This window comes from Grampus griseus (genome assembly GCF_964374135.1).
Source record: "Grampus griseus genome assembly, chromosome: 20".
Taxonomy (NCBI): domain Eukaryota; kingdom Metazoa; phylum Chordata; class Mammalia; order Artiodactyla; family Delphinidae; genus Grampus; species Grampus griseus.
In genome coordinates, this window is record NC_139014.1 from 20,758,085 (window position 1) to 20,772,423 (window position 14,339).

General features: G+C 40.1%; 1 protein-coding gene across 1 annotated transcript in view; it reads left to right on the forward strand.

The window, feature by feature from the left end:
- Positions 1–3,901: 3,901 nt before the first annotated feature.
- IKZF3 (IKAROS family zinc finger 3) overlaps positions 3,902–14,339 on the forward strand; it is a gene marked incomplete at its 3' end in the record, with an annotated part of 58,731 nt that continues 48,293 nt past the window's right edge. Inside the window, exon 1 of the mRNA XM_082679292.1 lies at positions 3,902–3,977. The remainder of the gene's footprint in view (positions 3,978–14,339) is intronic.

Below are 14,339 nucleotides of genomic sequence, written 5' to 3' on the forward strand. Positions count from 1 at the left end.
TTATTAGGTTATATGAAGAAACAAGAAAATGTGACCCATACTCAAGAGAAAAGGAAACCAAAGATGACTGAGCCCAAAGTGACAGGTATTGGACAAGAATCTTAAACAAGTATAATAATTATACTCAAAGATGCAAAGGAGGGCTTCCCTGGTGGCGCAGTGGTTGAGAGTCCGCCTGCCGATGCAGGGGACGCGGGGTCGTGCTCCTGTCTGGGAGGATCCCACATGCCGCGGAGTGGCTAGGCCCATGAGCCATGGCCGCTGAGCCTGCGCATCTGGAGCCTGTGCTCCGCAATGGGAGAGGCCACAGTGGGGAGAGGCCTGCGTACCACAAAAAAAAAAAAAAAAAAAAAAAAAGATGCAAAGGAAAATATGCTTGTAATGAATTAACAAAAAGGAAATCTAGCAGAGAGACTAGAAAAAAGAACAAAATGGAAATTCTAGAACTAAAAATTACAATATCTGAAATAGAAAACTCACTGGATAGGCTTGACAGCACATTAAGATGAGATAAGAAAGAGTAAGTGAACTCGAAGATTTATCAATAAAAATATTCAATCTGAGCAACAGAGGAAAGAATTTGGGGGAGGGAAAGAATAGAACCTCAGGGAACTGTGGGAAAATATGAAAAAGTCTAACATACATGTAAATGAAGTCCTAGAAGAAAAGGGGCAAGAGAATGGAGGAGAAAAAGTATTTGAAGAAATAATGGCTGAAAATTTCTCAGGTTTAGTGAAAAACATAATTTTACACATAAAAAGTTCAGTGGACCCAAGTGGGATAAATGTGGATAAAACCACACCTAGACATATCATAGTCAAACTGCTAAAAACCAAAAGTCAGGAGAAAATCTTGAAAGCATTCAGAGAAAAAGAATACATATATATAGGAAGACGACAATACAAAATATCACTGACTTCTCATCAGAAACAACAGAGGATAGAAGATAGTGGAATGCCATCTTTAAAGTGCCAGAAGAAAACTGTCAACCCATAATTCTATGTCAAGTAAAAACAAACTTTAAAGTTGAAGGCAAAATAGAGATATTTCCAAATAAATGAAAACTAAGAAAAGTTGTCATGCATACAGCTGCCCTACTAGAAATGCTAAAGGAAGCTCTTTAGACTGAAGAGAGACAATACCAGAAAGGAACTCAGGTCTTTATGAAAAAATGAAAAGCACCAGAAATGGTAAGTATGTGGGTAAATACAAAGTACTAATTTGTTCCACTTAATCTCTTTAAAGTATAATTGCTGCATGGATTCCTTTTATTCTCCTTGAGGCATATTTTAGGGAGGATATAGAGAAAGAATTAGTCCTGCTCTGAAGAGGAAATCAGCAATTAAGTCTTCCAAAATAGTACCCTTATTAAATTTAGAGTGCTCAAACCTGAAAAAATTTACTCTAAGTAGCTAATATTTGTAATCCTTTTCTTTTCAGATATAAAACCAAATGTGGAACTGAAAAGCACTCAAGAGCAGTCTGTGCCCACAGGTAACATCAGGTCTTTCCACTCTGATAATATACCGTGACTGAATAGACCAAAGGAAGAGGAATATTCTGATTGCAATAAAAATGCTATGGAAATGTGTTGGGGAAAAAATGTGGTTGTCTCTTCCTGATACAAAAATAACAAATCCATTTAGATCATATAAGTTCTTTGGCATCACAGAGCCAAACCATCTACCTAATGTTAATCACTGGTTTTTTATTTTCTTTTCACATTTCTTCAACTGATTGGTTTGAATAAAGACAGTTTTTGTTGAACAATATAGTAGCTGTTATTTGAACAACTTGTGCTTTTCACTCAGGAACAGTGGTCAGCAAACTTTTTGTAAAGGGTCGGAGAGTAAATATTTTAGACTTTGTGGGCCATATATGGTCTCTGTTGCCTATTCCTCTTTATGTTATTTACAATCCTTTAAAACTGTAAAAACCATTCTTACCTCCTGGGTCCATACAAAAACAGACCATGGCTAGATTTGGCCTCAGGCCACAGTTTGCTGACCCCTGCTCCAGAATAAACTCTAAACATTTAAAGTAATCTATTTCCTAACAATAACTTCTGTGTTTTCTCCATTGATTAACTCACTTTGTTTGAATCAAAGCTTTTGCTATATTACAAAATTTACCACTTAAGTGCCTTGTTACATTACTGTGAGTTGTAACCTTATGTTTTTGGGGTTTTGGCTTTTTAAAATTTATTTATTTATTTACTTATTTTTGGCTGCATCGGGTCTTTGTTGCTGCGCGCGGGCTTTCTCTAGCTGCGGCGAGCAGGGGCTACTCTTCGTTGTGGTGTGCGGGCTTCTCATTGCAGAGGCTTCTCTTGTTGTGGAGCACGGGCTCTAGGCACGTGGGCTCGGTAGTTGTGGCACGTGGGCTCAGTAGTTATGGCTTGCGGGCTCTAGAGCGCAGGCTCAGTAGTTGTGGCGCATGGGTTAGTTGCTCTGTGGCATGTAGGATCTTCCCGGACCAGGGCTTGAACCCGTTTCCCCTGCATTGGCAGGTGGATTCTTAACCACTGCACCACCAGGGAAGCCCTAACCTTATGTTTTAATGGAACCTGTACCTCACATTAGTTGTTCAGGCATGCACTTTACGTCCATTATTTCAGGATTGAGAAAAGTAAACTATTTAGAGTCTTACTGTCTAAGAGTATATGTTATAATATGCAGAAAAGATAAACTTTACCTATAAATCAAAACCTGAGTCCATGATGACCACATTTTCAGGTCCTCTTAGTCATGGATTTTATGTAATATGTTTCCATTTTACTCCTACATGCCAGTAAAATGTCCTGCTCCATGTGTTCAGTCATGCCTGCAGCTGAAAGGAAGCCCCTGCAGTTTCTAATCACCTCTCTTATTTCAGCCCCTCCTTAGTCCCACAGGATTCAGTGTCTTTATTTGTTGCATGTAATAGATTCTCAGCAAATATTTTATTGAAAATTGGGAAGGAGTTTGATAGCAAGCAGGTATCTTTTCTGTTCATTTCTTTTATCATCTTTTTGTTAAGCTACTATGCTTACATGTGAAATAATTCCAGCTACGTCATGCCTTCTTCCTTACTTCTAATATTATCAATATTTATTGTACAAAATTATATTTTTGTTAAACTTGATTTTTAGTAAGTTTGCTGTTTATTTAACCATGCTTTTATTATGTCTACTGCCTTTTACGTAGGAACTCCCATAACAATTTTTTTTTCCCTTAATCTCATGTCCGAGTCTACATTATAGGCCTGAGTCTTGCATTATAATTGTGCGTTTGTTTTATCTACATCTGTAAAGTATAAGCTCCTTGAAGACAGGAATTATAACCTATTCATATCTGTAGCCTTGTCAACATTTAGTAAATGTTTGATGAGATACAGGAATTTGGGGGCCAATATGCTTTCCACAGAATCACATTTATAATGTGAACAGAAAGGGAAAATAGGATTTGATACAGAAGCTTACAGGCTTCCTCTCAGGAAAGCATCTTTCCCAAATTGAGTTATGCCAGTAGTTTCAGACTCAGTATTTCTCATCACTATATGTTAATATTTCTTGGTCTTAACTAGCAATAGCATCCTACTGAATAATCTGAGATATACCAAAGGAGAGAGAATTTCAATCCAAAGGAACTTGAGTGCATTTTAACTCAGGTGAAAGAAATAGTCAAGAAAATGATGTCTAATGGAAAGGCACATGAACCTTGGGCATCTTTCTAAACCTCAAGAGTTTTCACATATATCTTACTTGGGTGTATGTGAAAGCGATATTGTCTATCTCTAAGGGATTGGGTGAAGCTGAAATAGGAGTCTTACTTAATACATGTTTATAAAAATCCTTTAAAGTTGACTGCATAGTTAAAATTCTTCTTATCTCCTAGAAGGTTCGGTGCTTTTGCATGACTACGATTTAACCAAACCTCATGAAACAGAAAATGTGGATGGTACAGAAGGCCCAGCCAATCAAGATGAAGACATAGGAGGTGAGCCGTAGTGTATAGACCAGAAACTAAAGATATCGTTCAGGCTCAACATGGAGAAGAAATCAGGAAATCTCCGAGGAAAACTTGCATTTGTGGGTTGAGTTGGAAGGAATTCAGTTTTGTTCACTTTACAAATATTTGCATTTAATAATTTGCTACAGGATGTCAGCAAACTTTGAGAATTTAAGGTGCTTATTCAGTGTTCAAGTTATACTAACTTCTTTTTTTAAATTTTTTAAAATTAATTTTTATTGGAGTATAGTTGATTTACAATGTTGTGTTAGTTTCTGCTGTACGGCAAAGTGAATCAGTTATACATATACATATATCCACTCTTTTTTAGATTCTTTTCCTATATAGGTCATTACAGATTACTGAGTAGAGTTCCCTGTGTTATACAGTAGCTTCTTATTATCTATTTTATATATAGTAGTGTGTATATGTCAATCCCAATCTCCCAGTTTATCCCTCCCCCCCTTCCTCCTCGGTAACGATAAGTTTGTTTTCTACATTTGTGACTCTATTTCTGTTTTGTAAATAAGTTCATTTGTACCATTCTTTTTTAGGTTCCACATATAAGTGATATCATATGATATTTGTTTTTCTCTGTCTGACTTACTTCACTCAGTATGACAATCTCTAGGCCCATCCATGTTGCTGCAAATGGCATTATTTCATTCATTTTTATGGCTAGTATTCCATTGTATATACGTACCACATCTTTTTTTTTCTTCATCCTTATTGGAGTATAATTGCTCTACAATGCTGTGTTAGTTTCCGCTGCACAACAAAGTGAATCAGCTATTTGTACACATATATCTCCATATCCCCTCCCTCTTGAGCCTCCCTCCTACCCTCCCTATCTCACCCCTCTAGGTCATCACAAAGCATCGAGCTGATCACCCTGTGCTGTGCAGCACCTTCCCACCAGCCATCCATTTTACATTTGGTAGTGCATACACGTCAATGGCATTCTCCCACTTTGTCCCAGCTTCCCCTTCCCCCACTGTGTCCTCAAGTCCATTCTCTATGTCTGCATCTCCATTCCTGCCCTACCACTAGGTTCATCAGTACCTTTTTTTAGATTCCACATACATTCGTCAGCATATGGTATTTTTCTCTTTCTGACTTACTTCACTCTGTATGACAGACTCTAGGTCCATCCACCTCATTACAAATAACTCAATTTTGTTCTTTTATGGGTGAATAATATTCCATTGTATATATGTGCCACATCTTCTTTATCCATTCATCTGTTGATGGACATTTAGGTCATTTCCATGTCCTGGCTATTGTAAATAATGCTGCAATGAACATTGGGGTGCATGTATCTTTTCGAATTATGATTTTCTCTGGATATATGCCCAGGAGTGGGGTTGCTGGATCATATGGTAGCTCTATTTTTAGTTTTTTAAGGAACCACCATACTGTTCTCCATAGTGACTGTACCAATTAACACTCCCACCAACAGTGTAGGAGGGTTCCCTTTTCTCCACACCCTCTCCAGCATTTATTGTTTGTAGACTTTTTCATGATGGCCATTCTGACCAGTGTGAAGTGGTACTTCATCATAATTTTGATTTGCGTTTCTCTAATAATTAGTGATGTTGAGCATCTTTTCATGTGCTTTTTGACCATCTTTATGTCTTCTTTGGAGAAATGTCTATTTCAATCTTCTGCCCATTTTTTGATTGGGTTGTTTGTTGTTTTGGTATTGAGCTGCATGAACTGTTTGTATATTTTGGAGATTAATCTCTTGTAGGTCGCTTCATTTGCAAATATTTTCTCCCATTCTGTGGGTTGTCTTTTTGTATTTCATTTTTTAAATAATATGTTTATTTTACTTCCATCATAAAAGTAATACATGTTCATGATAGAAAATTTGTCTGGGATATTTTCCACCAATTCTCCAATTCTCCAGACACAAACTGGGCATCCAGCAATGCAATTCAATTCAATTCTTATGCTAACTTCTAGAATTAGTGCAGAACCCACAGGTTAAGGGCTCAGTCCCCTAAGACTTCCCTCACTTCAGACACCACTTAAAAGTACCAGGTCCCCAGGTTACCTGAACTTCTGTCCAACTAGACTCCAAATTCGGGATTTCCCACAACCACCCCCGCCCTCAGGTTTGATAATTGCCTAGAATGACTCACAGAACTTAGGAAAGCACTTTACATACTATTACTGGTTTATCATAAAGGACACAACTCAGGAACAGACAAATGGAAGAGGTGCATTGGGCAAGCTATGGGATGGGAGGGTGCAGAGCTTCAATGCCCTTTCTGGGCATACCACCTTCTAAGCAGCTTGATGTCTTCACCAGACACTCTCTGAATCTTACAGTTCAAGAGTTTTTATAGAGCTCAATCTCCAGTCCCTTTCCTGGAGGTTGGTGGGTGAAAGTTCCAACCCTCTAATCACTTGGTCTCTCTGGTGACCAACCCATCCTGAGGCTATCTAAGGGCTGCACCCTAAGTCACCTCAGTAGCATAAACTCAGGTGTGATTGAAAGGGGCTTGTTATGAATAGCAAAAGACACTCTTATCACTCAGGAAATTTCAGGGGTTTTAGGAACTTCGTACCAGGAACCTGGGACAAAAACCAAATGTAGTCTTTGACCATGAATCTCTTATAGCAAATGCATCATAGAAGTCAAAACATACTGGCACATTACTAGAGTCACACTCAGTCATTAATTAGTCCAGTCCATCATCATAGCATATGGAAATGTCTTCTAGGGTGAGACCACTCAGATTTGCAGGCTTCCATTTGATCTTGTCAGGTTCCAAATGCAGGAGTGTCTCAGCAATACATGGCTTCATCTTTTCAAGCATCTGGTATAACTAAGCTAAAACACAATATTATTCCCTTGCTCTGAGTCTCTATTGAGATTGTAATATAATATTGGATTTCCTTCATTGCATAGCCCATTGATTCATTCCTTTGTCCTTAACTACTATTCCTCCTTCTCTCCATTTATTTATACTTAAACTTTTCCACCTTTGGAAGGAACTTTAGATTCAGCTACTGTGATGTTCTAGATTTCAGGCAACAATACTAGTCTAGTAAGTGCCTCCCCTTCAGTTCACTTCTATTCATATAGGGTAGAGTTACTTAGGTATGGAACTAGTGGGCTATTTTTACCACCAGACAGTGGCTACTTTCAGTGTTAACCTTGATTTTGCTAAATGGAATGAAGACATAACCTGCCTTATCAGGCCTTTAGGAATTCTCACATAAAGGTTTAAAACTATAGTTACAGTTTCTTGCTTAGAAATCATCCCTGTTTCTTGCACTTGTAGTTGTATCCCTGGTCCTGTGACTACAGGGCATCAGATAGGAAAGAGAAAGTTGAGGTATGTGGAGAAGAAAAAAAAAGTATAGTTATCCTACCAGTGTCCTCTCTCCTTGGAAAGAATCATATAATCATACTATGATCTTCCTCCCATGGAAAAAATTGCATAGTCATACTAGCAGCCTCTCCCCACCGTCTCTTCCCCAGAGCCACCAGAAAAACAGAGGAGTCTATCTAGTGGGGACAACACTGCCTTAGCTCCTCTAATGTTGAGTGTGAACACACACTCTTTTTCTTTTTTGTTTTTAAATTAATTAATTAATTAATTTTTGGCTGCGTTGGGTCTTCGTTGCTGTGCGTGGGCTATCTCTATTTGCGTTGCTGTGTGTGGGCTTCTCATTGCGGTGGCTTCTCCTGTTGTGGAGCACCGGCTCTAGGCGTGCGGGCTCAGTAGTTGTGGCGCATGGGCTTAGTTGCTCCGTGGCATGTGGGATCTTCTCAGACCAGGGCTCGAACCTGTGTCCCCTGCATCGGCATGCGGATTCTTAACCACTGCGCCACCAGGGAAGTCCCTGAACACACACTCTTGAAGACATATAAACCAACCTTTCATGCCTACATCTCCCCCTGTTTTAAACAACCAATGTTTCAACTGCTTGTTCCAATTCTCTATGAAACTATTATTCTGAGGAGAATATCTCTCTGCCTACTCATTATTTGATATTATTAGCTGTAAAGTGTGTTCCTTGCTCTGAATAAATGTGATTTGGTGGTCCAGATGGTGCAATATCTTCTGTTCTGGTTCTTTTATAGTAGTTAGACCATTTGCATCTACCACCACATAAGCAAAGCCCAGTCCAGAGTCAACGCCTATTCTATCAAAACCCATTTGTAGCCCCACTGGGGCTACTGACATTGGTTCAGAGTAATCCACTTGCAAGCTGTGTGTGGGGTCTTCCCCCTGAGGAATCTCCCCCAGAGCCATCTGCACCCTCTGTTTTTCTTGTTGGCATACTGAACAGTTCTTGTTGGCATTTTGAGCCTCAGAGGGTACAAAAGGAATATGTGCAGATTCAGCCCTCTGCACTGCTTTGGTCCCCAAATGTCCACTTATTTCATGGACCCAAGTGGCTGCCTCAAGCTAGTACCCCATAATATCCATGGATGATTGGTCATCATCTAATCCTGGAAGGGGTTTCTTCTGTTAGGCATCAACCTGTCCTACTTTAATGTACCCATCCAATTCCCATAGTGATTTCCATAGGGCTATGGTCCATATGGACATCCTTTTAATAGACCAGACTTCCATAGTCCTCTGCTTATCGGTATGGCCAGACCATTGGCCATCACTTATGAGTCAGGTAAAAAAACAAAACATAGAGGCTTTCATTGTTGTTCGATTCTTCCATCCCTGTTAGGTAAACAGCATGTAATTCATCCCACCAAACTGATTTGTTTTTACCTTCTTCAATCAGAGTGGTAGTCTTCCAAACAGGATATTGGCCATTTACCTTGGAACTGCCATCCATAAACCAAGCAGCGTTTTGTAGGTCAGTCAAGAGCTGTTTATAGGGCACTGTCCAAGTGACAATAGAATCCGGCAACTCCTTACAGTTCAAAAGTCAGTCCTAGGAGAAAAGAGGCTCCCTGCTTGTGAGTATCTCCTGCTTACATTCCCCTTGTAGCACAATCCTGTATAAACCATTGCATTTTATTATGGAACTCTTCTGGGCATTACCCTCCCCATTAGAGCATTTTTCTGACATCTCCTAAGACGTCATGGGTGTTTCAGATATTAAGATTGTTTTTTGTCCTGCAATCATAGGGGCAGTTTCAATTAATGTCTGATATCAGCCTACTAATTGTCCCTCAAATAGAAACTCTCTATTCCATCCTCCCCATAGTTGTCACTGGGAAGCACTCCCAGGCTTTTGCCGTAAGCCCCAACCTATGTCCTACATAGAGCTATCACACAGAATTTGTCCGCACCAGCACTCCAGCTTCTCTTCTACACTGTGTGGACTTGGGCAATCTTATCCATCCTCATTTAGCATGTCCAATGAATATCGCTTGAAGGATAGATTTACATGCCTCCTGTTTTACAAAGTAGTTCCCCAGTCAGACACAATATCCATACCCATAATACATTCAGGTAAAAGGGGTACAACCACTTCGCACGTACCAGTTTTCCTCCAAACTTTCACCTTAATCAACCAACCCTTATATTCCTTTTGTAAAAAATTGAAGTATAGGGCTTCCCTGGTGGCACAGTGGTTGAAAGTCCGCCTGCCGATTCAGGGGACATGGGTTCGTGCCCTGGTCCGGGAAGATCCCACATGCCGCGGAGCAGCTGGGCCTGTGAGCCATGGCCGCTGAGCCTGTGCTCCGCAACAGGAGAGGCCACAACAGTGAGAGGCCCGCGTACCACAAAAAAAAAAAAAAAAAAAAAATTGAAGTATAGTTGATTTACAATGTTCTATTAGTTTCTGGTGTACAGCAAATTGATTCAGTTATACATATATATATTCTTTTTAATGTTCTTTTCCATTTTGATTTGTTACAAAACAGATATTGAATATAGTTCCCTGTGCCATACAGTAGGACTTTGTTGTTTATCTATTTTATATATAGTAGCTTGTATCTGCTAATCCCAAATTCCTAATTTATCCCTCCCCCACCCCCTTTCCCCTTTGGTAACCATAAGTTTGTTTTCTATATCTGTGAATCTGTTTCCATTTCATAAATAAGTTCATTTGTGTCATATTTTAGCTTCCACATATAAGTGATATCATATGTATTTGTCTTTCTCTGTCTGACTTCACTTAGTACGACAATCTGTAGGCCCATCCATGTTGCTGCAAATGGCATTATTTCATTCTATTTTATGGCTGAGTAGTATTCCATTGCGTATATATACCACATCTTCTTTGTCCATTCATCTGTTGATGGACATTTAGGTTGCTTCCATGTCTTGGCTATTGTAAATAGTGCTGCTATGAACATTGGGGTGCATGTATCTCTTCGAATTACAGTTTTGTCTGGATATATGCCCACGGGTGGGATTGCTGGATCATATGGGAACTCTATTTTTAGTTTTTTGAGGAAACTCCATACTGTTTTCCATAGTGACTGCACCAATTTACATTCCCACCAACAGTGTTGGAGGGTTCCTTTTTCTCCACACCCTCTCCAGCATTTGTTATTTGTAGACTTTTTATGATGGCCATTCTGACCAGTGTGAGGTGGTACCTCACTGTAATTTTGATTTGTATTTCTCTAATAATTATCTATGTTGAGCATCTTTTCATGTGCCTGTTGGCCATCTGTATGTCTTTTTTGGAGAAATGTTTATTTAGGTCTTCGGCCCATTTTTTTTTCATTGCAACCCTTATATTCCTAACTAACCTCCATAGGACTCATCAACAGGTTTTGGTTTTACAATATTAGGTAAGAGAGATGTTCCCCAATTGGACATAATATCCATTCTCATAAAACATTCAGGTAAAGGAGACACAATTTCTCCATGTAAAGCTTGTTTAAAACATCCAAGTTTTCATCCAAACTACCACCTTAATCCTATCAACCCTTACATTTCTATATTCTCTCAATCTAATCGGAGCCCCCTTTAGGGCTTCACTAACATGTTCTGGTAGCAGAGTGCATGAGGTACCCATGTCAGAGAGTTCCAGAAACTTTTCTTCTCCACCCCACTGACTATTTTATCTCTTCATGTGCAAAAGAATTTGGGTCCCTATTGAGAGGTTGAGCCAGGGGACCCTGGCTCTTTTGTTATGACAAAGATTAACCTGCCCGTTGCCCTAGGTGATTTCAGGTCCGATTTCTCATTGCAGTCTTTGCCTTCTAGTTTTTACACTGGAGTGAATAGAGTGGACTTGTTTGGGGCCCTTTAAAGTAGAGGAACTGGGCTTCCCTGGTGGCGCAGTGGTTGAGAGTCCGCCTGCCGATGTAGGGGACACGGGTTCGTGCCCCAGTCCGGGAGGATCCCACATGCCACGGAGCGGCTGGGCCCGTGAAAAAAAAAAAAAAGTAGAGGAACTAGCAGGGAGTCCTTTTGGTCCACCCAACTTTCTATATGGTCCACCCAACTTTCTATAGTGCTGTATTAAGACCGTTGTTTCAACTCTATCAATGTCCATTTTATTTATCCCATTTCTTGATAACTATCTAAAGATTTTCATCCTGCTGAAATGAGTGCCTTAACTCTCCCCATTCTTTTTCTTCTTTATTTTGGCCCTATCAATGTTTCCTTATTCATCTTACTTCTTGATAACCATTTACAGTTTTCCACCTTGATGGGACAAGTCCCTTGACTCTCCCTTCTGCCTCTCCTCATTTTCTTGTTAATTAACCTAATGTTTTTATTAGCATCTGAAAGACCCAAGAGAGGAAGCTGAGACAGCAGATTCAATAAGACTTCTCAGACTGTTGCTTGATTTTGAAGCAGTAATATTAAATGGGATGCCCATGCAAAAGAGGTCCCCTGTTCTGTGTTTTCTTAGATTCCGTATTTGTCTTTTTGGCATCTATTCATTCATCTATATTTGATGCTTTGATGTTTGGGGACCTTACAGAACCAGGGAAAGACTGTCCTTCCCAGGGATAGCCAGTTCTTAGAGACAGCAAAGAACTTGGCCAGGAGCATGCTTTTCCTATATAAACCAACCAATCCAGAGTCCATACCCCCCAACCATCTCCTTATCTAAATCTCATGAACTGAACTAATATTTCCCCTGTCTGAAATCAATCCAGGGCCAAGTAGCAGACAACTAGAGACCACTCCTGTGTCCCAAAGCCTGCTGGAATTATTCAAACGAGGCAGTCCTAAACTGTTTATCCTGCCTGCCTTGCCTTTTCTTGGAAACTCCAGTGAAAGCTCTAGCCTAGGATTTTCCTTCCTCTTTTCTGCATCCTGACTGACATTGGTGCTTCCTCCCGTGGCCCTGTGTGGTATAATAAAGTTCTTATACCACCTGTGTGGTGACCCCCTCTATGGACCCTGTGAGTATAATAAACTTCTTCCTTCCAGACCTTGTTCCCATTTCCTCCTGTGGCTGCACCAACTTTACCATACTATATACAATATGTACATGCTTAGAACACCCCCTTAATCCACAGCATTTACCAAGACCTGGGTAATAGGCATATTTAGTGAGTGACTATCTTGGTTATCATAAAGTCAGTCCATATGGCTTACATATGAAACATATCAGCTGCTTCATCTGGGTTGTTCTACTTGGCACTTATAGTGGGAGTTGGACAGTCCTCTTTCTCAGGGTAAACAGACCTTACAGTGGCTTTTATCCAGTCAACTAGGCTGGCCATTCCCTCAGGAAAAACGTGCTGTGTTTGTGGATCATGTATAATCATCTGCCATTGTTCCGTAGTGAGCTGTGGGTCCTGGATCAACCCAGACATGCTCTTCCACTCTGCAGCATCCCAAACTAAAGACAATGCCCCTAAGTTAGTCACTCTCACAATCCATTTTAGTAAAGGTTCTTCAGGAAGCTGATGATACTGATTGAAAAAATAAGACAACTCCTTCACACCCTACCCCCTGGTTTCAGTAGTTTCTTGGTTTTGCCTTCCCTCCACATGAACCACCTTCTTGGTGACCAGAAGTCTTAGAGATACTCTCTACTGTTCTCACATAATTGTTCCCTTTGGGGGAATCTTTGAGCCTAGTATCTGAAGCACAAACCAACTGAAATCTGACCTTGGTTTATCATCAAGGTCTGACTCAGAACTCTCTTTTCATTTCATTTTGGATTTGCAGATAATAGTAACCAAGGAATTGTACATTTCGCTTTTCTCTTATTAGTTTGCATTTCTACACATATCCAGTGAGTCAACTTCCCAAGAGTTGGATCCACCTCTGAATACCCTTGGTAATTTTACTTTTAGTAACTGATCAAAGCACAACTGCTGCTCCATAACACGGGTGACCATGTAGCCAGGAATCAGAGGTTCTTCATCCCTTGCTTTTTCTTCCTTTTTCTTCCCAAACCATATGTTTCCATGAGCCAGGACTGTTCTAGCAAATCCCACTCATGACACCTATTGTGGGATGTTTCCAACACCAACAACTGATTCTTCAGACACCAATTCACCATCAATTCAATTCTGCTGCTAACTTCTGGAGTTAGCGCAGAACCCACAGGTTAAGGGCTCAGTCCCACAAGACTGCCCTCACTTCAGACACCACTTGAAAGTACCAGGTCCCCAGGTTTCCTGTACTTCTGTCCACCTTGACTACAAATTCAGGTTTTCACACAACCCCCACTCAGGTTTGATAATTTGCTAGAATGACTCACAGAACTTAGGAAAGCACTTTACATATTATTACTGGTTTATCATAAAGGACACAACTCAGGAACAGGCAAATGGAAGAGGTGCATTGGGCAAGCTATGGGATGGGAGGGTGCAGAGCTTCCATGTCCTCTCTGGGCACACCACATTTTCAGCAGCTTGGTGTCTTCACTAGAAGCTCTCTGAATCTTACAGTTCAAGAGTTTTTATAGAGCTCAATCTCTAATCCCTTTCCTGGAGGTTGGTGGGTGGGGCTGAAAGTTCCAACCCTCTAATCACTTGGTCTTTCTGGTGACCAACCCATCCTGAGGCTTTCTAGGGGCTGCACCCTAAGTCACCTCAGTAGCATAAACTCAGGTGTGATTGAAAGGGGCTTGTTATGAATAGCAGAAGACACTCTTATAACTCAGGAAATTTCAAGGGTTTTAGGAGCTCTGTGTAAGGAATTGGGGACAAAGACTAAATACATTTTTGTGTTTTACCACAGCTTGGAAAGTTCATAGAAGTAGAAAGAAAAAAGAAAAACCCACTTCTATCCTACCACCCAAATATATTAGCATTATGGAATACTTCCAGGCTTTTTTTTGGAATTTTGAGCACTATATTTATATTAGCATTGCAAACATTTTATACTAATATTTATGTTGCTAAAACTTATCACTATTGCTTTGTGAATGTCACTCAGATCTCATCTTAATGTCATTTCTTCAGAGAGACTTTCCTTGACAACCCAGTTA